We start from the raw sequence: 27,339 nt of genomic DNA on the forward strand, positions 1-27,339 counted from the left end.
TGGTTTGAAGTTCCCAGGTCCTTTCTGAGCATACTGTTCAAGAAAAAGAACAATGTGATGGGAAAAGGACATCAAGCTCGTCCTGTGATGATGTAGTGTGACAATTTTGTCTTAGGTGGTATGACTCCAGACCATCAGTTGCATCCTTAAGGTATATGTCTGTAGTTTGCTCTCAGCATGCCTTTTTGAGAGTTTTTGAAGGACTGGAAGTGCATTGTAAACATTTTAATAAAATTCTATAGTATTGTATCTGTGGCATTTTCATCCTGGAACTGATACCCAAACTAGGAAGTGGGAAACAATCCCTGATACAGCCTAGGTCCCCTAAGCAAATTCAAGTGCCCGGTACCAGCCTGACCCCTTTTCAGCTGCCCCCCCAACTATATGTGGATTTGTCCACCTACTTATCATTGGCCTACTTACCTACATGTGGGCTTACCCATCTATCTACATGCAGGCAGGACCAGACCATACACAACACAGGGCCATGCCCACACCTACAAAACAGTTTTGGCTTAGATGCACTTTACAGCTGGGGTAGGCAACCTTTGAGAGTTGGAGGTCGATCTGACTAACATGAAAGAGAACAAACATCAATGGGGTTTAGCGGCCTTTTTTTAAAACCTTTACAGTTAGTAAAGCAGTGTGTGGTGACAGTTAGTAGTGTGGTGGATGGTGACAGTTAGTAACGCAGTGGATGGTGACAGTTAATGGCACAGAGGATGGTGACAGTTAGTAGCACAGAGGATGGTGACAGTTAGTAGCGCAGTGAATGATGACAATTAGTAGGGCAGTGAATGGTTACAGTTAGTAAAGCAGTGGATGGTGACAGTTAGTAGTGCAGTGGATGGTGACAGTTAGTAAAGCAGTGGGTGGTGACAGTTAGTGGCACAGAGGATGGTGATAGTTAGTAGCACATTGAATGATGACAGTTAGTAGGGCAATGGATGGTGACAGTTAGTAGTGCGGTAGATGGTGACAGTTAGTAAGGCAGTGGATGTTGACAGTTAGTAGGGCTGTGGATGTTGTTAGTAAGGCAGTGGATGGTGACAGTTAGTAAGGCAGTGGATGGTGACAACTAGTAGTGCAGTGGATGGTGACAGTTAGTAGCGCAGTGGATGGTGACAGTTAGTAAGGCAGTGGATGGTGACAAGTTCAACTAGTAGTGCAGTGGATGGTGACAGTTAGTAAAGCAGTGTGTGGTGACAGTTAGTAGTGTGGTGGATGGAGACAGTTAGTAACGCAGTGGATGGTGACAGTTAATAGCACAGAGGATGGTGACAGTTAGTAGCACAGAGGATGGTGACAGTTAGTAGCACAGAGGATGGTGACAGTTAGTAGTGCAGTGGATGGTGACAGTTAGTAAGGCAGTGGATGGTGACAACTAGTAGTGCATTGGATGGTGACAGTTATTAAAGCAGTGGGTGGTGACAGTTAGTAGTGCGGTAGATGGTGACAGTTAGTAGCGCAGTGAATGATGACAATTAGTAGGGCAGTGAATGGTTACAGTTAGTAAAGCAGTGGATGGTGACAGTTAGTAGTGCAGTGGATGGTGACAGTTAGTATGGCAGTGGATGGTGACAACTAGTAGTGCAGTGGATGGTGACAGTTAGTAAATCAGTGGGTGGTGACAGTTAGTAGTGCGGTAGATGGTGACAGTTAGTAACGCAGTGGATGGTGACAGTTAGTGGCACAGAGGATGGTGATAGTTAGTAGCACAGTGAATGATGACAGTTAGTAGGGCAATGGATGGTGACAGTCAGTAAGGCAGTGGATGGTGACAGTAAGGCAGTGGATGTTGACAGTTAGTAGGGCTGTGGATGTTGTTAGTAAGGCAGTGGATGGTGACAGTTAGTAAGGCAGTGGATGGTGACAACTAGTAGTGCAGTGGATGGTGACAGTTAGTAGCGCAGTGGATGGTGACAGTTAGTAAGGCAGTGGATGGTGACAAGTTCAACTAGTAGTGCAGTGGATGGTGACAGTTAGTAAAGCAGTGTGTGGTGACAGTTAGTAGTGTGGTGGATGGAGACAGTTAGTAATGCAGTGGATGGTGACAGTTAATAGCACAGAGGATGGTGACAGTTAGTAGCACAGAGGATGGTGACAGTTAGTAGTGCAGTGAATGATGACAATTAGTAGGGCAGTGAATGGTGACAGTTAGTAAAGCAGTGGATGGTGACAGTTAGTAGTGCAGTGGATGGTGACAGTTAGTAAGGCAGTGGATGGTGACAACTAGTAGGGCAGTGGATGGTGACAGTTAGTAGTCCAGTGGATGTGACAGTTAGTAAGGCAGTGGATGGTGACAACAGTAGTGCAGTGGATGGTGACAGTTAGTAAAGCAGTGGATAATGACAGTTAGTAAGGCAGTGGATGGTGACGACAGTAGTGCAGTGGATGGTGACAGTTAGTAAAGCAGTGGATGGTGACAGTTAGTAGCATAGTGGATGGTGACAGTTAGTAAGGCAGTGGATGGTGACAACTAGTAGGGCAGTGGATGGTGACAGTTAGTAAGGCAGTGGATGGTGACAACTAGTAGGGCAGTGGATGGTGACAGTTAGTAGGGCAGTGAATGGTTACAGTAAGGCAGTGGATGGTGACAGTTCAGTAGTGCAGTGGATGGTGACAGTTAGAGGGCTGTGGATGGTGTCAGTAAGGCAGTGGATGGTGACAGTTAGAGGGCTGTGGATGGTGTCAGTAAGGCAGTGGATGGTGACAGTTAATAGCGCAGCAGGTGGTGACAGTTAGTAGGTCAGTGGATGGTGACAACAGTAGTGCAACAGATGGTGACAATTAGTAGCACAGTGTATGGTGACAGTTAGTAGAACATCTGCTACTGCTGGCTGCCGTGCTCAACTAGTTTTATTCCTGAATGCAGGGCAGTATATAGAGGTCAATAATAGGCAGGGCAGAGTACAAGAGTCATCAGTTTGTAGAGCAGATTATAGGGGTCAGTATGGCAAAGGACAGGGTCAGTAGAACAGTGTACAGGGGTCAGTAGAGCAGTTGAGGGTGTCAGTTAGTAGGGCAGAGGAAAAGATCAGTCAGTAGGGCGCTGGATGGTGACAGCTAGTACTACAGAGGATGGTGACAGTTATTAGGACAGATTATGGTGACAGTTATTAGGGCTGTGGTTGGTGACAGTTAGCAGGACTGTAGATAGTGTCAGTAAGGCAGTGGATGGTGGCAGTTAGTAGCGCAGTGGATGGTGACAGTTAGTAGGGCTGTGGATGGTGTTATTAAGGCAGTGGGTGGTGTGGATGGTGACAGTTAGTAAGGCAGTGGATTGTGGCAACTAGTAGTGCAGTGGATGTTGAAAGGTAGTAAAGCAGTGGATGGTGACAGTTAGTAGTGCAGTGTATGGTGACAGCGACACAGTGGATGGTGACAGTTAGTAGCGCAGTGAATGGTGACAGTTAGTAGCACAGAGGATGGTGATAGTAGCACAGTGAATGATGACAGTTAGTAGGGCAGTGGATGGTGACAGTTAGTAAGGCAGTGGATGGTGACAGTTAGTAAGGCATTGGATGGTGACAGTTAGTAAGGCTGTGGATGTTGCTAGTAAGGCAGTGGATGGTGACAGTTAGTAAGGCAGTGGATGGTGACAACTAGTAGTGTAGTGGATGGTAACAGTTAGCAAAGCAGTGGATGGTGACAGTTAGTAAGGCAGTGGAAGGTGACAAGTTCAACTACTAGTGCAGTGGATGGTGACAGTTAGTAAAGCAGTGTGTGGTGACAGTTAGTAGTGTGGTGGATGGTGACAGTTAGTAACGCAGTGGATGGTGACAGTTAGTAGCACAGAGGATGGTGACAGTTAGTAGCACAGAGGATGGTGACAGTTAGTAAAGCAGTGGATGGTGACAGTTAATAGTGCAGTGGATGGTGACAGTTAGTAAGGCAGTGGATAGTGACAACTTGTAGTGCAGTGGATGGTGACAGTTAGTAAAGCAGTGGGTGGTGACAGTTAGTAGTGCGGTAGATGGTGACAGTTAGTAATGCAGTGGATGGTGACAGTTCGTGGCACAGAGGATGGTGTCAGTAGTGCATTGAATGAAAGTTAGTATGGCAGTGAATGGTGACAGTTAGTAAGGCAGTGGATGGTGACAGTTAGTAGTCCAGTGGATGGTGACAGTTAGTAAGGCAGTGGATGGTGACAACAGTTGTGCAGTGGATGGTGACAGTTAGTAAAGCAGTGGATGGTGACAGTTAGTAGCGCAGTGGATGGTGACAGTTAGTAGGGCATTTGATGGTGACAGTTAGTAAGGCAGTGGATGGTGACAACAGTAGTGCAGTGGATGGTGACAGTTAGTAAAGCAGTGGATGGTGACAGTTAGTAGCGTAGTGGATGGTGACAGTTAGTAAGGCAGTGGATGGGGACAACTAGTAGGGCAGTGGATGGTGACAGTTAGTAGGGCAGTGAATGATTACAGTAAGGCAGTGGTTGGTGACAGTTCAGTAGTGCAGTGGATGGTGACAGTTAGTAAAGCAGTGGATGGTGACAGTTAGTAGGGCAGTGGATGGTGACAACAGTAGTGCAATGGATGGTGACAGTTAGTAGCACAGCGCATGGTGACAGTTAGTAGTGCAGTGGATGGTGATGGTTAGTAGGGCTGTGGATGGTGACAGTTAGTAGGAGAGTGGATGGTGACAGTTAGTAGGAGAGTGGATGGTGACAGTTAGAAGGGCAGTGGATAGTGACAACAGTAGTGCAGCGGATGGTGACAGTTAGTAGGAGAGTGGATGGTGACAGTTAGAAGGGCAGTGGATGGTGACAACAGTAGTGCAGCGGATGGTGACAGTTAGTAGGAGAGTGGATGGTGACAGTTCAGTAGCGCAGTGGATGGTGACAGTTAGTAGGGCTGTAGTTGATGACAGTTAGAGGGCTGTAGATGGTGTCAGTAAGGAAGTGGATTGTGACAGTTAGTAGTGCAGTGGATGGTGACAGTTTAGTAGTGCAGTAGATGGTGACAGTTAGTAGGGCTGTGGTTGGTGACAAGGGCTGTAGATGGTGTCAGTAAGGCAGTGGATGGTGACAGTTAGTAGTGCAGTGGATGGTGATAGTTAGTAAGGAAGTGGATGGTGATAGTTATTAGCACACTGAATGGTGACAGTAGGGCAGAGGATGGTGACAGTTAGTAGCGCAGTGGATGGTGACAGTTAGTAGAGCTGTGGATGGTGACAGTTAGTAAAGCAGTGGATGGTGACAGTTAATAAAGCAGTGGATGGTGACAGTTAGTAGGGCAGTGGATGGTGACAACAGTAGTGCAGCGGATGGTGACAGTTAGTAGGAAAGTGGATGGTGACAGTTAGTAGGGCAGTGGATAGTGACAACTATTAGGGCAGTGGATGGTGACATTTAGTAGGGCAGTGGATGGTGACAGTTCAGTAGCTCAGTGTATGATGACAGTTAGTAGGGCTGTAGTTGATGACAGTTAGAGGGCTGTGGATGGTGTCAGTAAGGCAGTGGATTGTGACAGTTAGTAGTGCAGTGAATGGTGAAAGTTCAGTAGCGCAGTAGATGGTGACAGATAGTAGGGCTGTGGTTGGTGACAGAGGGCTGTAGATGGTGTCAGTAAGGCAGTGGATGGTGACAGTTAGTACTGCGATGGATGGTGATAGTTATTAGTGCACTGAATGGTGACAGTAAGGCAGAGGATGGTGACAGTTAGTAGTGCAGTGGATGGTGACAGTCAATGCAGTGGATGGTGACAGTTAGTAGTGCAGTGGATGGTGACAGTCAATGCAGTGGATGGTGACAGTTAGTAGTGCAGTGGATGGTGACAGTTAGAAGCACAGTGGATGGTGACAGTTAGTAGCACAGTGGATGGTGACAGTATGGTAGAGGATGGTGACCGTTAGTAGGGCAGAGGATGAAGTCAGTCAATAGAGCAGTGATGTGTGTACAGGGGCTCACAGGAGAGAAGAAACTTTCACCACAGAGAAGAGAAGCGCCTGCAGAAAAAGGAAGCACCAGTGACACATGACTCTGCTTTCTCCTGGCACTCTGATCCCAGCCTGCCCTCTTCCCTCACCCATCCCATATGATGTCACACACAAGCACCTGAGATAGACGTGAGCGAAGGCTACATGGTAGTTCCTACCTGTGCAGCTCTGCAATGGGGGAGGAATAGTCTGGAGGTCGGCAAAGCAGGATCGCCGATCTACCAGCCACCTGCTCATGATCGACAGGGAGATTGCGATCAGTGGTTGGCCGACCCCTGATATAGATGCTGTTGCGGCCATATAGCTGCTATTGTGCTCATATAGACACTACTTGCCCATATAGATGCTGTTGTGCCCATATAGCTGCTATTGTGCTCATATAGACACTACTTGCTCGTATAGATGCTGTTGTGCTCATATAGATACTACTTGCCCATATAGATGCTGTTGTGCCCATATAGCTGCTATTGTGCTCATATAGATACTACTTGCCCGTATAGACGCTGTTGTGCCCATATAGCTGCTATTGTGCTCATATAGATACTACTTGCCCGTATAGATGCTGTTGTGCCCATATAGCTGCTATTGTGCTCATATAGATACTACTTGCCCGTATAGATGCTGTTGTGCTCATATAGATACTACTTGCCCGTATAGATGCTGTTGTGCCCATATAGCTGCTATTGTGCTCATATAGATACTACTTGCCTGTATAGATGCTGTTGTGCCCATATAGCTGCTATTGTGCTCATATAGATACTACTTGCCCGTATAGATGCTGTTGTGCCCATATAGCTGCTATTGTGCTCATATAGATACTACTTGCCCGTATAGATGCTGTTGTGCCCATATAGCTGCTATTGTGCTCATATAGATACTACTTGCCCGTATAGACGCTGTTGTGCCCATATAGCTGCTATTGTGCTCATATAGATACTACTTGCCCGTATAGACGCTGGTGTGCCCATATAGCTGCTATTGTGCTCATATAGATACTACTTGCCCGTATAGATGCTGTTGTGCTCATATAGATACTACTTGCCTGTATAGACGCTGTTGTGCCCATATAGCTGCTATTGTGCTCATATAGATACTACTTGCCCGTATAGACGCTGTTGTGCCCATATAGCTGCTATTGTGCTCATATAGATACTACTTGCCCGTATAGATGCTGTTGTGCCCATATAGCTGCTATTGTGCTCATATAGATACTACTTGCCCGTATAGATGCTGTTGTGCTCATATAGATACTACTTGCCCGTATAGATGCTGTTGTGCCCATATAGCTGCTATTGTGCTCATATAGATACTACTTGCCTGTATAGATGCTGTTGTGCCCATATAGCTGCTATTGTGCTCATATAGATACTACTTGCCCGTATAGATGCTGTTGTGCCCATATAGCTGCTATTGTGCTCATATAGATACTACTTGCCCGTATAGATGGTGTTGTGCCCATATAGCTGCTATTGTGCTCATATAGATACTACTTGCCCGTATAGACGCTGTTGTGCCCATATAGCTGCTATTGTGCTCATATAGATACTACTTGCCCGTATAGACGCTGGTGTGCCCATATAGCTGCTATTGTGCTCATATAGATACTACTTGCCCGTATAGATGCTGTTGTGCTCATATAGATACTACTTGCCTGTATAGACGCTGTTGTGCCCATATAGCTGCTATTGTGCTCATATAGATACTACTTGCCCGTATAGATGCTGTTGTGCTCATATAGATACTACTTGCCCGTATAGATGCTGTTGTGCCCATATAGCTGCTATTGTGCTCATATAGATACTACTTGCCCGTATAGATGCTGTTGTGCCCATATAGCTGCTATTGTGCTCATATAGATACTACTTGCCCGTATAGACGCTGTTGTGCCCATATAGCTGCTATTGTGCTCATATAGATACTACTTGCCCATATAGATGATGTTGTGCCCATATAGCTGCTATTGTGCTCATATAGATACTACTTGCCTGTATAGACGCTGTTGTGCCCATATAGCTGCTGGTGTGCTCATATAGATACTACTTGCCCGTATAGACGCTGTTGTGCCCATATAGCTGCTATTGTGCTCATATAGATACTACTTGCCCGTATAGATGCTGTTGTGCTCATATAGATACTACTTGCCCGTATAGATGGTGTTGTGCCCATATAGCTGCTATTGTGCTCATATAGATACTACTTGCCCGTATAGACGCTGTTGTGCCCATATAGCTGCTATTGTGCTCATATAGATACTACTTGCCCGTATAGATGCTGTTGTGCCCATATAGCTGCTATTGTGCTCATATAGATACTACTTGCTCATAGAGACGCTGTTGTGCCCATATAGCTGCTATTGTGCATCTATAAGGGCACAATAGAATCTATATGGGCACAACAGCATCTGTATGGATACAACAGCAACTATATGGGCACAATAGCATAAAGATGCTATAGTGTCCATATAACTGCTATTGTGCCCATATAAATGCTACTGTGTCTTATTGCTCAGTGTAAGACACTGACTTTTCACTGTGGCTACCGTTCTGGATCCCACGGCTACCAGGGATAAGGGGTGAAGTGCTGTTGGTATCACTCCACCTGACAGTCCTGCCGGAACTTTAGACCAGGCATTGGCTTATGCAGCTGGCTGATGCCACTGCAGAACTGTTGCCTCTGGTCCTGCTCCCTCCGTGGCCAGCACAGTGCCTAGAAGTAGTTCCTCAGCTTCCCCTGCACCTTCATCCATGCTGACCATCCATCCACGTGAATGCAGGTCAGGGAGCCCAGGTGAACTGCCAGTGACCAGGCCACGATCGACTGGTAGATCGTGGTCCACGGGTTGCTGACCTGGGTTTTAAAGGGTCAGTCCATTCATTGTGAAAGAGAGTCCAGTTAAAGTCACATAAAAAATTTTTTCCTCGTCAATGTCCTGTACTGCCATGTGTTATGATTTGTAACTGACTCTCACTTTTTCGCACTAAAATACTTTTTCCTCTTAGAGGGAATCCCCCCTCACATCCCACTCCAGTGCTCTGTGCTGGCATAGATGAGTAACTGACAAACCACTCATCACAAGCATCCTATGGAACATTTGAAGTACTGAGGATATTAGGGGTGTAACTGACCAGGTCTGTGGGATTATGGAGGTCACTGGACAACAAGGTCAAATGATGTCTATTGCATATTTAGACACATTGCACAATTAATAAAAATGGAAAATTTAACTGAAACTTCGAAAATAGAAGTTAGCACAATGTCTGTGAGATTGAACATGCAGTTCAGTTTTGGGCACCAATTCACAAAAAGAACATTGGGGAACTGGAGAAAGTACAGAGAAGGACAACCAAACTGATAAGAGGCATGGAGGAGATCAGCTATGAGGAAAGATTAGAGGAACTGAATTTATTCTCTCTTGAGAAGAGGAGATTAAGGGGGGATATGATCAACATGTATAAATACATCAGTGATTCATATAGTGAACTCTGTGTAGAGTTATTCACCCTGAGGTCATCACAGAGGACAAGGGGGCACTCTTTACGTCTGGAGGAAAAGAAATGTAATCTCCAAACATGGAAAGGTTTCTTCACAGTGAGAGCTGTGAAAATGTGGAATAGACTCCCTCAAGAGTTGGTTCTGGCCAGCTCAGTGGATTGCTTTAAAAAAGGCCTGGATTCTTTCTTAGATACACAGAATATAACTGGATACTAACATTTATAGGTAAAGTTTATCCAGCAAATATCTGATTGCCTCTCGGGGGATCAGGAAGGAATTTTTTACCCTGCAGGAGCAAATTGGTTCATGCTTTGCTGGTTTTTTTTGCCTTCCTCTGGATCAACTGTGGGTATAGGATTATAACTTTTTTTTTAATGGTTGAACTGGAAGGACTTTTGTCTTTTTTCAGCCAGACTAACTATGTAACTATATAACTATGAATAACTGTGACTGTGACTTTAGTTGGGCTTTAAACCATGGGACAGTAACTTATACCTCTTCAGAACTCTATTCTTGGGATATCTAAGCTTCAGTTTTTAGGCCTGCTGTGGCCATTTTGAGGGGTTCCAATCCTCTTTAGTATATTTTTTACCTTTTTTATCTTTTACCTTTTCGGTAATATAATTAGAGGAGCTTGCACATAAGAGGGTGAGACAAAACTCAAAACTCCTAGCTGAATAAAAATCAGGAAATAAAGAGTGGAGCTATTGCTGCTGGAGTACGTAAGAAATTTACCCAGGAACTGACTCAGCCCACAAGGTTCCATCTATTAATAAAATATCCCTTTTGGGTGGACCGACCCATTCATTAAATTCTCAAATATTTTGCTGTAGGGATCTATGAGTTTTTGTAATTGATTAAACCTTGCCATACATGTACAGAATTTTTTTTGGTCAGCCTGTGGGGCATTATGCAGTGTGAATGGAACAAGCTCTTACTGTGACAATTGTGCCAGCTGTCAGAATACCTGAACAGCTGCTGCATCTGATTGAATGCAGCTGCTGTATGACCAACAATTTTGCACCCCTCTCCTACAATTTGTTAAGCAGACAGGACCACCCACTAAGCAAACTTCAACTGGTTCATCAGGAACCAGATGAAAATTGTACAGCACATAGCCAACGTAGAAAAATACAATTTCATCTTCTTCAAGATCATGGTAAATTATTCATTTTTGTATATGTGATTTTCACTATCCGCACCCCTCTGCTCCTGTAATTGACAGACTGATCTACCAGAAGGGCTCTTGGAGCTTGCTGATATATTACATGCAGCCGTTTATATGGCATTTGGTATTTCTGGTCATGTCATTAGGTTCTCTACAATAAGAATTTCATGTTGAGTGATATAATTTCTAAGCGTACCGCATGTCTAATGGAACACAGGGGTGCACCAAGACTGAACAAGTGATTATAGAAAAGGCCCCTCCTTCTTAGTACTTGTTTTAAAATAATTTAACAAGAGTGTGTCTTATCTGAGTATCTACAATACAAAAGCAGGTAAGATCTACAATAAAGTTTACAAAAAATCTATGCAAAGTATAGAGTTCACCCAGAAGAGATGATTTTTTACTTCTCAACAAAACAAGTTTATTTGTAAGGCTTTACAGTTTTATTGGAAGTTGGAACAAAAGGCTTCAGAAAAGTGACAAAGTGACAAAAAAAAAGGAGAGAAACAGTTCAAACACTTTGTTATATTATGGAGATTAGTGCAATTGCATTGGGTCAATACATCACAGCAATAATAGAGGCGTTGATTCAGGGGCTTAGGGGATTTTGTGTTTGTTGTTAGAGATTCACAAATGAATGAGCTCATAGTTGGGGGTCTTCTGATCCTCTCTCAATCTTTGTCATATCAGATACCTTAAGATAAGCACTCAAAATAAACCACAGTATGAGCAGGAGTATGATCTGCCCAATGTTGGGAACACTATGGCTTTGCTTTGTAGCCTTACATGTCAAAGGGAAATAAACACCAGACAATGTAACATACTGCAGTTGATACTTTTAAAGATCTAATATAGTATATGCAGATGTCAGTGCTAAGAAATATGCAGATTCCAGTAACTTGTAGTAACCTCCAACACTTCAATTTACGTTTGTTAGATGGTTTTGGACTATCTGATTGCTGTTAACTATCATTTGAATTTGTTTGTTGGCTTTTACACTCCAATAAAGTGACTATGCTACTTAAAGTGATATTACACCCAAAAACAAAAATGTATTATAGCAGCTTACCAATCCTTAGAGGTGGTGGCTGCATTTGTCTTCTTTTTTTAGGATTTTCTTCCTTTAGTTTCACCTGGTGATCTGGCCTTTAAGTCAGTTATTTTTCAATGTCTTTTAACAGGCCAAGCTGTCAAGCAAAAGTGACAGTCAGAAGGTTGAGACAAACCATTTGCCACTGAAAGGAGTGCTTACAATAATAAGCTTTTATTCAATTTCGTAAAACCTTTATCTCAAAGTGGAAAAAGAAACTATTGCTGTAACTGCTTAAAAAATGTTCAAATGTGCTAGCTTGAGTTCAGCTTTAATTTGTTCACCTAAATTTGTCAGTGCATCTAACACCATCACACCAGATTGACAATACTGCAGTCCAAAGGTGTCTCCATTGCTCCTCCATCCAAAACAGAGCCACCCTAAGACAGGAAGTGTGTTATTGGCTGGGTCACCAGGTGAAACTGCGCAGTCATGCAATGCTGTACCCAAATGAAATTTACGTCCTTTTTTTCACACAAATAGAGCTTTCTTTCTGTGGTATTTGATCACGTGCGCTTTTTATTTTTTGCGCTATAAATAAAAAAAGACCGAAAATTTTGAAGAAAAACTATATTTTTTACTTTTGGCTATAAAAAATATATAGTAAACTCAAAGTTAGTTATAAATGTAGGCCAAAATGCATTTTGCTACATGTTTTTGGTAAAAAAAATCCCAATAAGTGTATATTGATTGATTTGTGTGAAAGTTATAGCGTCTACAAACTATGGTATAGATACTGCAATTTACGCCATTTTTCTGCTATACAGCGCTGCGCTAGTTTAACGGACAATTGCGTGGTCATGCAATACGGTACATAAATTAAATTTACCTCCTTTTTTTCCCCACAAATTGAGCTTTCTTTTGGTGGTATTTGATCGCCTGTGCGGTTTTTATTTTTTGCTCTATAAAAAAAAAGGCTGACAATTTTGAGGAAAAAAAACAATATTTTGGACTTTTTGCTATAAAACATGTCCAGTAAAAAAAAAATTAAAAATCAAATTTAGTCATAAATTTCTGCCAAAATGTATTCTGCGACATGTCCTTGCTAAAAATAAACCCCAATACGTGTAAATTAATTGGTTTACGTGAATGTTATAGCGTTTACAAATGGCGGGAAAGATACTGGAATTTTTTATTGATTTTTATACTAATAATGGCGGCGATCAGTGACTTATGGTGGCGATCAGCGACTTATGGCGGGACTGCGGGACTACGGCGGACATTCTGACACTGGGGGGGAACTGATTTGGGGTCACTGACATCCCCAGTGACACCAATACAGTGATCAGTGCAAAAGAAAAACACTGACACTGTACTAATGGCACTGGGGAGGAAGGGGTTAACTTTATTATTCACTGAAAGGGTTAACTGTGTGAGGGGAGTGTTTTACTAGGGGCGGGGGTGTGTACTGCAGGGGGACACACTGATCCGGACAGATAAACTCTTCTGTCCCGATCAGTGTGTCAGGAACTGTCAGGGAACTGACAGAAAGCACAGCTACTGCAGCTGTGCTCTCTGTCAGTGATTGCCGCTAATCGCCGGGACATAGCCGGTCACGACCGGCTGTGACCCGGCGACTGACATCCGCGGCTGTGATCGGCGGGACAGGTAGGGAGGAGGCACGCCTTGCGCGTGCCCCCTACCTGTTTTGAAAACACATGTTTTAAAACGTGGTTTTGCCCAGCCGTGCCGCCCTGCCACCGTATTTCTACAATGGCTGGGCGGCATGTGGTTAAATTATACTTTTGTTTTTGGGTTTAATACCACTATAAATGTATGTTCCAACAATGAAGACTGAAAATACTGAAACACTGCTCAGATTAAGAAGAATTGTTCTCCAAAGTCTGTTTGAAAAGCAAAAGCTCTGGGAGTATTAATCTCCAGCAATGCTCAGCAGCTACCCCTACATTACTACAAAACAAAGTAGGACCCAGTTTGGGGTGTTTGGGAGCCAGCTAATAGTTAAAATCTATGTCTGGGGAAAAAACAAAACATATGCAGTATATCTCTGCAATACATGCACAATTCCCCATGTTGTATCCCCTTAACCACTTGCCTACCGGGCACTTATACCCCCTTCCTGCCCAGGCCAATTTTCAGCTTTCAGTGTTGTCACACTTTGAATGACAATTGCGCGGTCATGCAACACTGTACCTATATGACATTTTTATCATTTTTTTCACACAAATAGAGATTTCTATTGGTGGTATTTACTCGCTGCTGGGTGTTTTACTTTTTGCGCTATAAACCAAAAAAGTGCACAAAATGTAAAAAAAAAACGTTTTTCTTTGTTTCTATTATAAAATTTTGCAAACAGGTAATTTTACTCCTTCACTGATGTGTGTTGATGAGGCTGCACTGATAGGCAGCACTGATGGGCACTGATAGGTGGCACTGATGAGGTGGCAAGGATAGGCAGCACTGATGGGCACTGATAGGCAGCACTGATGGGTGGCACTGATGATGGCACTGCTTGACACTGACTGACAGCACTGCTGGGCACTGATGGGTGGCACTGATGGGGGCACTGCTGGGTGGTACTGCTGGGTATAGGTAGGTGGCACTACTAGGCACTGCTGAGCACTTATGGGCACAGTTGGGTGGCATTGCTGGGCACTGATCATCAGGGCACTGATCAACTGATCGGTGCCGACCCGTCCTCAGACAATTGCTGGTAATCGGCAGTACTTTCCTCACGCTGTGACAGTGTATTTACCCGGTGATCTGCTGTGTCATTGGACACAGCTGATCACGAGGTAAAAGGCTGCTGTGATTGGCCTTTTACCACATCACGTGATCAGCTGGGTCCGTAGGACACAGTGATCATGGAAACCGCCGGGGGCGCAGGAGGGTGCGTTCTGGGAGGGCGTCATATGATGCTCTCCCAAAACTGGACAACCGCACTGTAGCCATCATTTGGCTATAGTGTGGTTGGTAATTGGTTAACAATGCTGCAAGTGGAGAAAAATACCTGCTGACCTGCCAGGATACCATGATGTTGGAATACAGTGTTCATGTATTTTGTGCATCAACAACATCAGTATTCAGTAGAGATTTTTTCTTCAACCAGTAGATGGCAGCGTTTATAAGTTTGTAGCTGCAACTATGGTAAACTCTATGTCTTTTCTCTGATCACAGTTTCCTGCTTTCCTTGTTGCAGTGAAGCAAGCAGAAAAACATATGTGAACTGTGCACTGTCTGTTCTGTAGGGCTACTGTATATACAGAATTTCTGGGTTTTGGGCCCAGTTATAGCCAACTACAGCAAATAAGTGTAAGATACAGCAACAGAAAGAAGACTGCAATATAATAAAAGAAAATGGCCAGCAACACAGCTTCAACAAAGTTTTCATTTGCAAACCTGACAAACCAGAACTACCAGTCTTGGAAATTCAAGATGAAAATGATGCTAGTAAGAGAAGGTATGTGGAAATGTATAAATTAAGTCAGGACAGAATACCGTTCAGATGGGTGGATAGAGAAACACCAGAAAGCTCAGAGCACAATCTCTCTTTGCATAGAAGATGATCAAATCATACATACATGTAAGTGTGAAACTGCTAAAGAAATGTGTGAACAATTAAAAAAGGTGCATGAAAGAGCTAATACTGTATCAGCAATAAACTGTATTTGATCAGAAAGCTATAACGAGCTGATGAAAGGATATGCAGGGTTATGGGCTCACCTAGGAAATGGATAAATGCCTGAGAGGTATAGGAGAAAAAATAAAAGATTTTCATGTTTCAGCACTATTACTTAGTGATTTACAAGAAAGTTATGAAATGCTTATCACAGCACTTGATGCATGCCCAGATGAGGAACTGACAGTGGAATATGTTAAGGGCAAGCTTATGGATGAATATAAGCATGAAACAGAAAGCATTAATAGTGACGGTTCTTGTATCGCAGAGTCTGCTTTAAAAAAAAAGAATACAAACAGTAACATGCAACAAGAAACAGCTGAATGCTTTGCGTGCAAGAAACAAGGCCATTTAAAGGCAGATTGCCGAATCTAGAAAGCTAGGATGCAAAAACAAACTAAACTACAAAAGGCCAAAACTGTGAGGGAAGAAACTGAGTTTTCTTCAGACAATGAATACCGTATATTTTCCAATTGAAAAGTTGCACCTCATCTTTGTAGGCATGGTGTGTTGATTCAAAAGCTATGAGCCACATGACAAATGACAGAAATTTCTTTATTCACCTTGACCAGAGTAAAACAGAAACAAATCACTACAGCTAATGGGCAAATAATGGAATCAGAAGGAATAGGAGATGGTTTTCTTGACTGTTCTATTTCCCACAGTGTCAGTGGAGAGATAACTGTCAAAAAATGCCCTATATGTCCCTGCTCTTCAAGCTAATCTTTTGTCAGTAAAGAAGCTCACAAAACAAGGCAATGTAGTGACCTACCAAGATGACAGTTGTGCCATCACAAAAGGGGATATCTTACTTGCAAAGGCTAAATTACAGATGAACTGTAGCAGCTGAACTGCAATGAAGTGGTAAATACTGCCAAGGGGGAAAACATTCAAACTGCATTCACACATGGCACAGACGACTTGGGCACAGAAGTCCTGACATAATAAAGAAATTAACTTAGAATGACTATGCAAGTGGAAAAAATAGTCCATGTGATCAAACAATGAAATGCACTAGCTGTATACAAGAAACAAAGACAAGAAAAGCCTTTCCAAACCAGAGTAACAGCAGAGCTAATAAAAACCCTTTGTGGTCCAATGGAAAAATTGACTCCAGGAAAGAAGAGGTATTTTCTCACTTTTATAAATGATTACTCCAGGTATACTACACTATATCTGTTACACAACAAAAGTGAAGTACCAGAAAAACTTGAACAGTATTTGGCTTAAGTAAGCAACAAATCTGGCATAATGCGTGTGTATTGCGCACATATAGTGATAACACGCAGGTGATTCTCAGAAAGCATGGGATAACATTTCAAACTATTGTACCATACAACCTAGAACAAAATGGGGTTGCAGAAAGAATGGACCATACTCTATGTGAGAGTGGAAGAACCATGCTGTTTGATGCAGATATGCTAACCACATACTGGGGGGAGGCAGTTATGCCCGCATCTTATCTCCAAAATCAACTGCCAGGAAAATCAACTGACAAAACTCAGAAGGAACTATTATTATTATACAGGATTTATATAGCGCCAACAGTTTGCTCAGCACTGTACAATATAACGGGAGACAATACAGCAACAATACAAGAGGGATAGGAGGGCCCTGCTCCTTGGAGCTTGCAATCTAATGGAATGGAAAGGCCCTGAATTTGAACCATCTAAACATTTTTGGAAGCAAAGCCGGAGTGCACATCCCAAAAGAAAAACCTACAAAATGGGATGCTTGCACAAAGGAAGGAGTACTTATGGGGTACAGTGTGTCACCTACCTTACTTGTGAGCCTGACGGCAGAGGAAGGCCTCTCGTACGGCTCCAGCTCGAGGGCCACCGAAGGTGGGACAGCAAACACAAGAGCACGGTGGGGTATGAGTGCCTGGTCAGTTCTGTAGTCTGTGCGGAATTGCTGGCACTTCGCTGGCAGATGGGATGGCTGGACCGGCTGACAGCAGAGTAGGCTGGTAGCAGGCAGATGTCACATCCAGACTGGCTGGTGGCAGAGCAGGCTGGCAGCAGAGCAGGCAGGCAGTGGAGCAGGCTGGTAGCAGACTGTATGCAGGGTCTGTTGGTAACAGAAAAGCAGATCAGGCATGAACGGCAGGCAGAAGAATGGTCAGGTCACAAGCCAAGGTCAGTGATGGTGGAAGCAGATCAGGCAGATACAGAAGGATAGGCGGAGTCTATGAAGCAAGCTGGGGTAAACACTGGTATCAGTCACAGGATCAGGCACAGGAATATGGGGGGGGGGGAGCTGCAGATCAGACAGCAATGCACTAGTGCTGCTGCTGCACCTATACAGGCCAGTTGGCGCCAGAATTAGCCAATGCACATTTCTGTGCGCATACGCCGCACATATGCGCACGGCCACACACAACAGTGCGAGTACCTGCAGGCCAACATGTCCCTGACACAATGAAACTCAAAAAGGGATACAGAATTCTACACCAAGACACAAAGTAACCATCAGTAGAAGTGTAATTGTCAATAAAACTTCAGTGTGTTAAAAATTTCATGAACACAAAAGCTTCAAACTGAGGGAAAATTCCACATCAGTGTCACCTGAAGATAAGCAACAAAGTGACACAGAAATAGAAATAAGGCAGACAATCCAAATACTACAAAATAAGAAACCAGGCCACAAGGCGCGCGACCGCCCTACCCGCGGCACCGATCGTGGCCGCGGGTGTCAATCACCAGGTCCCGGCTGGTGATTAGCCGCCGGAGCCCGGCGATTGCCGGCAATCACTGACAGAGAGGAAGGCTGTATTGTTTTCAATGGAGCTTTCCTCCCTGTCAGCTTTCAGCTCACTGTTCTGGGATCACTGGTCACAGCCTTCTGGGACAGTGTGTCACAGAGCACTAGAAAAACACTCCCCTCACACAGTTAACCTTTTGATTGTCTCCAGAAGTTAACCCCTTCCTCCCCAGTGCCATTAGTACAGTGTCAGTGTTTTTTTTTTTGCACTGACCACTGTATTGGTGGATGTCAGTGACCCCAAGTCAGTCCCCCCCCCCCGTCAGAATGTCCACCGCAGTCCCGCCATAAGTTGCTGACTGCCACCATAAGTCGCTGATTGCCGCCATAAGTCGCTGATCGCCATTATTATTAGTATAAAAAATCCAGTATCTATACCGTCATTTGTAAACGCTATAACTTTCACATAAACCAATTAATTTACACGTATTGGGATTTGTTTTAGCAAAGACATGTCGCAGAATAAATTTTGGCCGAAATTTATGACAAAATTTGATTTTTAATTTTTTTTTACTGGACATGTTTTATAGCAAAAAGTCCAAAATATTGTTTTTTTTCTCAAAATTGTCTGGCTTTTTTTTTTATAGCTCAAAAAATAAAAAACGCACAGGCGATCAAAAACCACCAAAAGAAAGCCCAATTTGTGGGAAAATAAATATGTAAATTTAATTTTGGTGCAGCGTTGCATGACCGCGCAATTGTCAGTTAAATTAACACAGCGCTGTAACACAAACCGCTTATGTAACTGCTTCCTGACCGCCCTATAGCAGAAATATTGTTACGGCACAGGTGCGCAATATCACATATATATACGTGATTCGCTCTCCCGTGGTTTTCACGCCCCTCCCAGATGGCATCAGATTGCCCGTCAGTACACCAGTAATCACATTTAACCCCACGATTGCCAGGAAGACGCTCATACACAATAAACCTCCATTGCTAGTATAGTGTCTGAAAGGATAAATATCTTTGATCAGATCAGCACTATACCAGCGTTCACATTAGTATAGCGTCCCCAAAAATACAGCGTTAGTGGGTTCAGCCCTGGCACCTGCCAGCACCTGCATTTAACCCCTACGCTTACCCCCCCCTTCTCCCCCAGCAAGTGCAGTGTCAGTAGGTCACTGTCACTTCATACATTGCACACAAAACCACAGTGTTCGCAGAATCAGGCCTGATCTCTGTTAGCACTTGCCGGTAAATTTTGATGACTCTCATATGCAGCAGAGTGCCAGTACTAGTGCCCCGCTACTTTTTGGTGAACTGGCGAGCACCAGCGGTCTTTTACATCCTGGTCTTTCACATACCTCTTAGATTGTAAGCTCCCAGGATCAGGCCCTCCTAACCTTGTATTGAACTGTATTGTTGCTGTATTGTCTCCCATTATATTGCAAAGCGCTGAGCAAACTGTTGGCGCAATATAAATCCTGTATAATAATAATACCAGCACTGCAGTATGACTTGGCGACGTGGTGTGTCCCATAAGTGCAGTACAAGCTGGTGCGGTGGCGAGCACAAGTATTGTCCCGCAACCACCAAGAATTCGCACACAGGCCCATAGAGCTCCTAGTATCCTTCCGATTGGCAACCCACAAATTCTGCAGCACCCGTACTTCCCCCATTCACTGCCCAACCTGGAATTCAGGTGAAAATAGCAAATTTAACTAATTCCCTTGATTTTTTGGAGCTGTTTTCCATGGATTATCTGCATGCATTGATTGTGGATCAAAGCATTTTATATGCACAACAATGTATCGCCGCCAACCAAAATTCAAACCTTGACAGACCATTCGCATGGAAACCCTTTACGGTTTTCAAATGTATATTTTTTGGGGGCCTAACCTTCAACATGGGCATTACTAAAAAAATGAATTGCGGTTGTATTGGTCCACAGACCCGATTTATCATATGCCTGTGTTCTCTGCTGCCATAGCCAGGCATAGACATGAGAGGATAATGCGTTTTATGCATTTCAATGACAATACACTCTGTCGTCCTTGAGGTGACCCTGAATTTGCCCGGCTGCACAAAATTCAGCCCCTCGTAAATCACCTTAACCAAAAAGTTGCAGATGTCTATACTCCCCACCAAAAAATCTGCGTTAATGAGTCCCTCATTAATTTTTCTGGCCGCCTTGCATTCAAACAATTTCTCCCCAGCAAGCGTGCCATATATGGGGTCAAGATGTAGAAGACCTGTGAGGGGACAACAGGCTATACTTATACGTTTCAGATTTACAAGAGAATAGATAGTCACGTGGAGCCCCCCGGATGCCCAGACTACAAGGGAAGCAGTTGCAAGGTAGTTTGGGACTTGGTGTCATCCTTTTTCCATATGGGGTACGACTTATACGTGGACAATTTTTATTGAAGCGTGCCACTATTTAAACATTTGTACAATCTTGGAAATGGCGCATGCGGCAAAGTGTGACCTAATGTGTGCCCACCATTAGAAGTGGGTGGATGCAGGGCGGTATATTTTAATGGTGGTCATACCACACACTTTTTTTTTTGGCAGAGATTTCTTCTCTGTTTTTCATTCAGCCCACTGAGATCAGAGACGTACTGGTACATCACTGGACTTTGAATGGTTATACCAGGATGATGCCTACAGCTGCAGGCATTATCCTGGTATCATTGTTTTCATCTGGTGATCGGCTTTCATGTCAAATCAATCCTAGTGGCTAATTAGCTGCAGGATTGCTTTTACAAGCAGTGGGAGACAATGCCCCCCCTCCCCCTCTGCCTTCCACGTCCTTCTCGGGCAGTCCCGTGCCATCGGGGGAACCTGAGAATGCAGCCAGTGTTTCTGCCAGCTGACCATAGAGCTGATTAGAGACCAGAGTGGTGCCAATCATTTCTATACCTTAGAAATCAGACGCTACGAGCATTTCATCACTTCAGTTTCGCAGGATATAAACAGTGGCATATGAAAATTGGGAAAGCATCTGAACACACCGATCTTGGTTTGATTAGATAATGTAAGGGCAGAGGAGATATCTAGAGTCTGATAGACCCCAGATTTCTGAAAAAAGAATATATGACAATGCCCTTTGAAGTTATAGGGGATATTTGCATTCCCTGTAATAGCATTAAAAGTGATCAAAAAAAAAAAGAGTGTAAAAATAATTTAAAAAATCAAAGTAACTTAAAAAAAAGAAAAAAAAAAGTACCGTCACCCCCCCCCCCCCCACACCTGCGTTCGTGAGCATTGACCCTGTGACAGTATGGAAACAGCAGTTGCACCATGCATGTGAGGTATTGCCACGAACGTCAGATCAAGGGCAGTAATTCTAACACTAGACCTCCTCTGTAAATTTAAAATGGTAGCTTGTAAAGGCTTTTAAAATGTTGCCTATGGATGTTAAAAACATATGCAGTTTGTCGCCATTGCACAGGGCATGCACAGTTTTAAAGCATGTCATGTTTGGTATCTATTTACTCAGCATACCATCATCTTTTATATTTTACCAAATCATTGGCCAATATATTGTGTTTTTGTGCATTAAAAGTAAAAAAAAGTGTCTTATTTTTTTAAAAATTGTGTTTGAAAAATCGCTGCGTGAGTACTATGTGACAGAAAAAAATTGCAGCACCCACCATTTTATTCACTAGAGTGTTTGCTTTAAAAAAATATATAATGTTTGGTGTTTAAATTAATTTTCTAGCAAAAAATACTGATTTTTTTCATGTGAACAAAAAGTGTCCGGAAAGGCTTGATCTTCAGGTGGTCAGAAGAGTGAGTGATGTGTGTCATAAACTTCTAATGCTGGGCATAAAATGCCCCCACCCCCCAAAACGACCCCTTTTTGGAAAGTAGACACCCCAAACTATTTGTTGAGAGGCATGTTGAATCAATAGAAGAATTTATTTTTTTACCACAAGTTTTTGGAAAATGAAAAAAAAAAAAGTTTCGGGGTTTTTTTACACAAAATTGTCACTTAAATGATTTATTGCTCACACATGTCATGGGTATATGTGGAATTACTCCCCAAAATACATTCTGCTACTTCTCCCGAGTATGGGGGTACCACATGTGAGAGACGTTTTGGCAGTCTAGCCAAGTACAGGACCCCAAAATCCAATAAGCACCTTCAGTCTTTTAAAGGGCTTTATTTCCTCATTACACTTCCAGACTACCTATCACAGTTTCGGAGGCCCTGAAATGCCAGGATAGCACCAAACCCCCCCAAATGACAACTTTTTGGAAAGTAGACACCCTAAGGAATTTGATAAGAAGCTTGGTGAGTATTTTGATCTTGTTTGTTGCCACAAGTTTTTGGAAAATGAAGAAAAAAACAAAAACATATTTTTTTGGATTTCAGGCTTCTGTATGTGGCTAGGCTCCCAAAAAGTCTCACACATGTGGTATCCCCATACTCGGTAGAAGTAGCAGAATGTATTTTAGGGTGTAATTCTACATATGCCCATGGCTTGTACAAGAAATATATCATTTAAATGACAACTTTGTGTAAAAAAAAAATGTTTGTGTAATTTTCCAGAAACTTGTGGAAAAAAAATAAATCTGCCATGGACTCAATATGCCTCTCAGCAGATAGCTTAGGGTGTCTACTTTCCGAAAAGAGGTCATTTGGGGGTGTTTGTACTATCCCGGTATTTTAGCACTTCAAGAAATGTGATGGGCAGTCAGAAAGGAAAAGCTGTGTAAATTCCATTATCTATACCATAGTTTGTAGACGCTATAACTTTCACACAAAGCAATACATATACACTTATTGGGATTTTTTTTTAACCAAAAACATGTAGTAGAATACTGTAAGGGACCGCCCGGCGGTACTACTAGCACTCCACTGAATAGGCGTCCCCAGCGCACGGAATCTAAGTCCCAGGGTGCTTGTTCACCAGGGCCCCTGATGGTGGGGATGGACTTGGAGCTCCCTGAGACCAGGTCGTGACTACTGGGTGCGCCCGTCAGTGGTAGTAGTATGCACAAGGGGCTCCCACGGGGAAGAGTCTGATGTGAGGAGGTCGGAAGACCCCACTGCAAGGGATGGATGGATGGATGAGCAAGGTCAGACGGGCCGGGTCGGTAACAGAGAGGACGGCAAGGTACAAGGCAGCGGGCATAGAATGGTCGGGTCACACGCCAGGTCAGCAACAGCAGGTCAAATCCAATAGGGGGCATCCAGGAGAGAGGTCAGGCAAAGCAAGGGTCAGAGCAGGAGAAAGCAGCAAGGTCAGGTTCAATCCGGGTCAAAACTTACAAGGGGTACAGGATCACAGGTTCACAGGATGCAGGGAAGACCAGAAGGCACTGAATGACAGCTCAGGGCCATTTAAATATCCCGCCCTGCGCTGCCATTGGTGCCCAGCGGGCGGCCGCGGCTTCTACTGCGCATGCGCGAACTCGAACGCCGCGGCTGGCCCGGACCTAGTGTCCGTGTCCCTGCACAGGGCGGTGCACTGCGCCTGCGCCGGGACCATCGCGGCAGGGATCGAGGAGATCCCTGACATTGCCCCCCCCCTACGGGCAGCCTCCGGATGCCCACCCGATCTCTCCACCACGGGTGATCGCGAAAAAACCTCCGGACAAGTCTGGGTGCATGGACATTATGGGCTGGTTCCCAGGAATTGTCCTCAGGGCCATAGCCCTTCCATTTGATAAGGAATTGGGTCTGGCCTCCCCTCCTTCGACACTTCAGGATTGTTTCAACCTCAAACTCTTCTTCTCCCTCGACCGTTACCGCTTCCGGGGGTCTAGATTCCCGGTCAGGGAAGGCATCTGGGACCACTGGCTTCAGCAGGGACACATGGAAGACCGGGTGGATCTTGAGCGTGTCAGGGAGGACGAGTTCGTAGGCTACTTCGTTAACCATCCGTTTAATGCAGAAGGGGCCTATAAATTTGGGTCCCAATTTCCTTGACGGGCAAAGCATCTTTAAATTGGACGTCGCCAGCCAAACCTTCTCCCCAGGCCGCAATACCAGATCTCCTCTCTGTTTCCTGTTGAATGCTTTCCTGTAGTCTTCCTGGGCCCGACTGATGGCCTCTTGAAGCTTCTTATTGTTCGCAGCGAAGAACGTTACCACATCTTGTGTTGCTGGTACTGGGCATTCCGAAACCAAATCCGGGAGGAAGACTGGGTGAAAGCCATAGTTGGCAAAGAACGGGGACTGCCCTGTTGCTGAGTGGCGGGCGTTGTTATACGCAAATTCCGCTAGAGGTAGAAGTGGCAGCCAGTCATCTTGAGTAAACGAAGTATAGCATCTTAAGTATTGCTCTAAGGTCTGATTGGTCCTTTCGGTTTGACCGTTAGTTTGAGGGTGGAACGCAGAGGAGAGAGATAATTTGATGTCCAGGGCTTTGCACAGTGCTCTCCAGAATCTGGACGTGAACTGGACCCCTCGGTCCAAGACAATGTCTTCGGGGACCCCATGCAACCTGACTACCTCACGAATGAAGACTCGCGCGGTCTCGGCCGCCGAGGGGGTTTTCTTCAACGGGATGAAGTGGGCCATCTTGGACAAGCGGTCCACGACCACCAGGATTGCCGTGTGGTCTCGGGATGGCGGAAGCTCGACTATAAAGTCTAATGAGATCTTTTGCCAAGGTCGTTCAGGAATAGGTAAGGGTCGCAGCAGACCCCAAACCTTGTTTCTTGATGGCTTGTTCTTCTGGCAGGTGACACAGGACCTTACATAGCCCTTACAATCCTTAGCCATGTCTGGCCACCAGAATGAGCGTCGGAGAAGTTCCAGGGTATTTTCTGGGCCAAAGTGCCCCGCCATCGGGTGGTCGTGGCAATGCCCCAAGACCAGGGTTCGGGCTTCTTCCGGCACCACAATTTGATCTTCCCTCCATAGGAGTCCCCCCTTGTTCTGGATCGGCCCTCCGCCTGGGGTAGAGAAGTTTGTGGATGCCTCCATTAGCCTGGAACGAAGGTCCGACTGAAGGACCAAGAAGTTACCCGAGGACAGGATGGTGTCGGGTACTGGGATCTCCTTGGCGTCTTCGTACATCCGTGATAACGCATCCGGCTTAGTGTTCTTTGATCCTGGCCGGTACGTAATGTGGAAGTTGAATCTTGAAAAGAATAGTGCCCATCTCGCCTGTCGCGGGCGTAGACGCTTGGCGGTTCTCAGATACTCTAAGTTCTTGTGGTCAGTAAATATTAAGATGGGGTGCACCGCACCTTCCAGCAGGTACCTCCATTCCTCTAACGCCGTTTTGATCGCTAGTAGCTCTCGATCACCGATATCATAGTTCCTCTCTGCTGGGGTAAGCTTCCGTGAGAAGAACGCTACAGGGTGGAGCAGTTCCTTGGTGCCTTTTCGTTGGGAGAGGATGGAGCCTACCGCATTCTCCGATGCATCTACCTCCAAGATATAGGGCAGGGCGGCGTCTGGGTGACCCAAAATGGGTGCCGAAGTGAACAGCTTCTTGAAGGCTTCGAAAGCTCCCTGCGCTTCTGGTGTCCATCTGAATCGGGTTCCCAGCTTGGTTAGCTGAGTAATGGGGGAGACCAGACCCGAGAAGTTCTTGATGAACTTCCGGTAAAAATTTGCAAAGCCGATGAATCGTTGGACGCCTTTCCTGTCTGTGGGTCAGGCCAATCCAGTATTGCAGCGACCTTCTGGGGATCCATCGCGACCCCCGCGGTGGAGATAATCAGGCCCAAGAAGGCAATGCTGGATTGTTCAAAACAACATTTCTCTGCCTTGGCGTACAACCCATGCTGCCGCAACCGCCCCAATACTTTTGCTACATGTATTCTGTGTTCCCCCAAAGACGGGGAGAAAATCAGAATGTCGTCTAAATAAACGATCACAAAGACATCCAGAAAGTCCCTAAAAATATCATTCACAAAGTGTTGAAAAGTGGCCGGAGCATTGCACAACCCGAACGGCATGACCAGATATTCAAAATGACCGAAGCGGGTGCGGAAGGCCGTCTTCCACTTGTCCCCCTCCCTTATGCGAATCAAGTTGTACGCCCCCCTCAGATCCAGCTTGGTAAAAACCACTGCTGACTTTAAACTTTGGAACAGCTCTGGTACTAACGGTAGTGAGTAACGGTTTTTTATCGTGACCCTGTTCAATTCCCTGCAATCGATACACGGCCTTAAGGTTTTGTCTTTCTTTTCAACAAAGAAGATTCCCGCCCCCGCCGGTGAAGTGGAATGGCGGATGAACCCCTTCTGGAGGCTATCCTCGATATATTCCTTTAGGGCCCCCAATTCGGGCTCTGAAAGGGGGAAGATTCGCCCAAAAGGAATTTCTGAGCCGGGTAACAGGTCAATGGGACAGTCATAAGGGCGGTGGGGGGGTAGAGTATCGGCTCCCCGTTTGCTGAACACATCTAGAAACCCATGGTAGACTGCAGGGATTACTTGTTTTAATTCAGCTTCCCCCTCAGAGCACAAGAGGATTTGGGGGGCCCCCGGGCCCGAAGTGCGGCAGTATACCCGACAGTATGGGGAAGGGAACGTGATTACTCCGGTCTCCCAGTCAATCTGGGGGTTATGGGCCCGTAACCATGGGAGCCCCAGAATGACTGGGAAGAGGGGTGAAGCTATAGCATCCAGGCGGAGGAGTTCCTGGTGCTGGCCGGCAATGACAGTGGTGATGGAGGGGGTTTCCTGGTTCACTACCCCCGATTTTATTCGGGAACCGTCGGCCAAATAAATATTCAACCCCTTCTGTTTCAATAGGAGAGGAATACCCTGCTGGTGAGCAAAATTAATATCCAAGAAGCAGCTGCATGCCCCAGAGTCAATTATGGCCGATACTTCCACGGTCCTTTCTGGAAGCTGAAAGGAAAGGGGTACCACTAAGTATTGGGATGGACCAACATTGCCAATGGATAAGGAAGAAGAGGTGCACTTACTCAGTTTCTGCGGGCAGGAACGTGCCATATGACCAGCTTCGCCACAATAGAGGCACAGGTTCTGGGATCGTCTGCGCAGATGTTCCTCTGGGGATAGTTTAGGCCGTGCCAGGCCGAGTTGCATGGGTTCGGGGTTATCTCCAGGTGGCCGGTTTTGGATGATTGGCCTAGGTGTTTGACTGGGACCTTGAAATGATCCCCAGGGGTTTCCATGACCCTGGCCGGACCTCTCAAACCTGCGTTCCCGCAGTCTACGGTCAATTTTAATGGTCAGTGCTATTAAGTCCTCTAAAGTCTCAGGTACCTCCACCCGGGCGAGCTCATCTTTCAGGCCTTCTGATAGGCCTATACGAAACTGATGCAGGAGTGCGAACTCGTTCCAGCGAGTATCCCCCATCCA

At 45.0% G+C, this 27,339-nt stretch overlaps 1 long non-coding RNA gene across 1 annotated transcript in view; it reads right to left on the reverse strand.

Annotated features, from left to right (window-relative positions):
* The window catches only part of LOC149437107 (uncharacterized), a 176,818-nt gene that overhangs the window by 98,319 nt on the left and 51,160 nt on the right, over nucleotides 1–27,339 (reverse strand). Inside the window, exon 2 of the long non-coding RNA XR_016308189.1 lies at nucleotides 17,110–17,400. This is a non-coding gene — a long non-coding RNA (uncharacterized LOC149437107). The remainder of the gene's footprint in view (nucleotides 1–17,109; nucleotides 17,401–27,339) is intronic.

The sequence above is a fragment of the Staurois parvus genome, unplaced genomic scaffold, assembly GCF_062004578.1.
Source record: "Staurois parvus isolate SC_StPar_1 unplaced genomic scaffold, SC_StPar_1.0 ptg001316l, whole genome shotgun sequence".
NCBI classification, from domain to species: Eukaryota; Metazoa; Chordata; class Amphibia; order Anura; family Ranidae; genus Staurois; species Staurois parvus.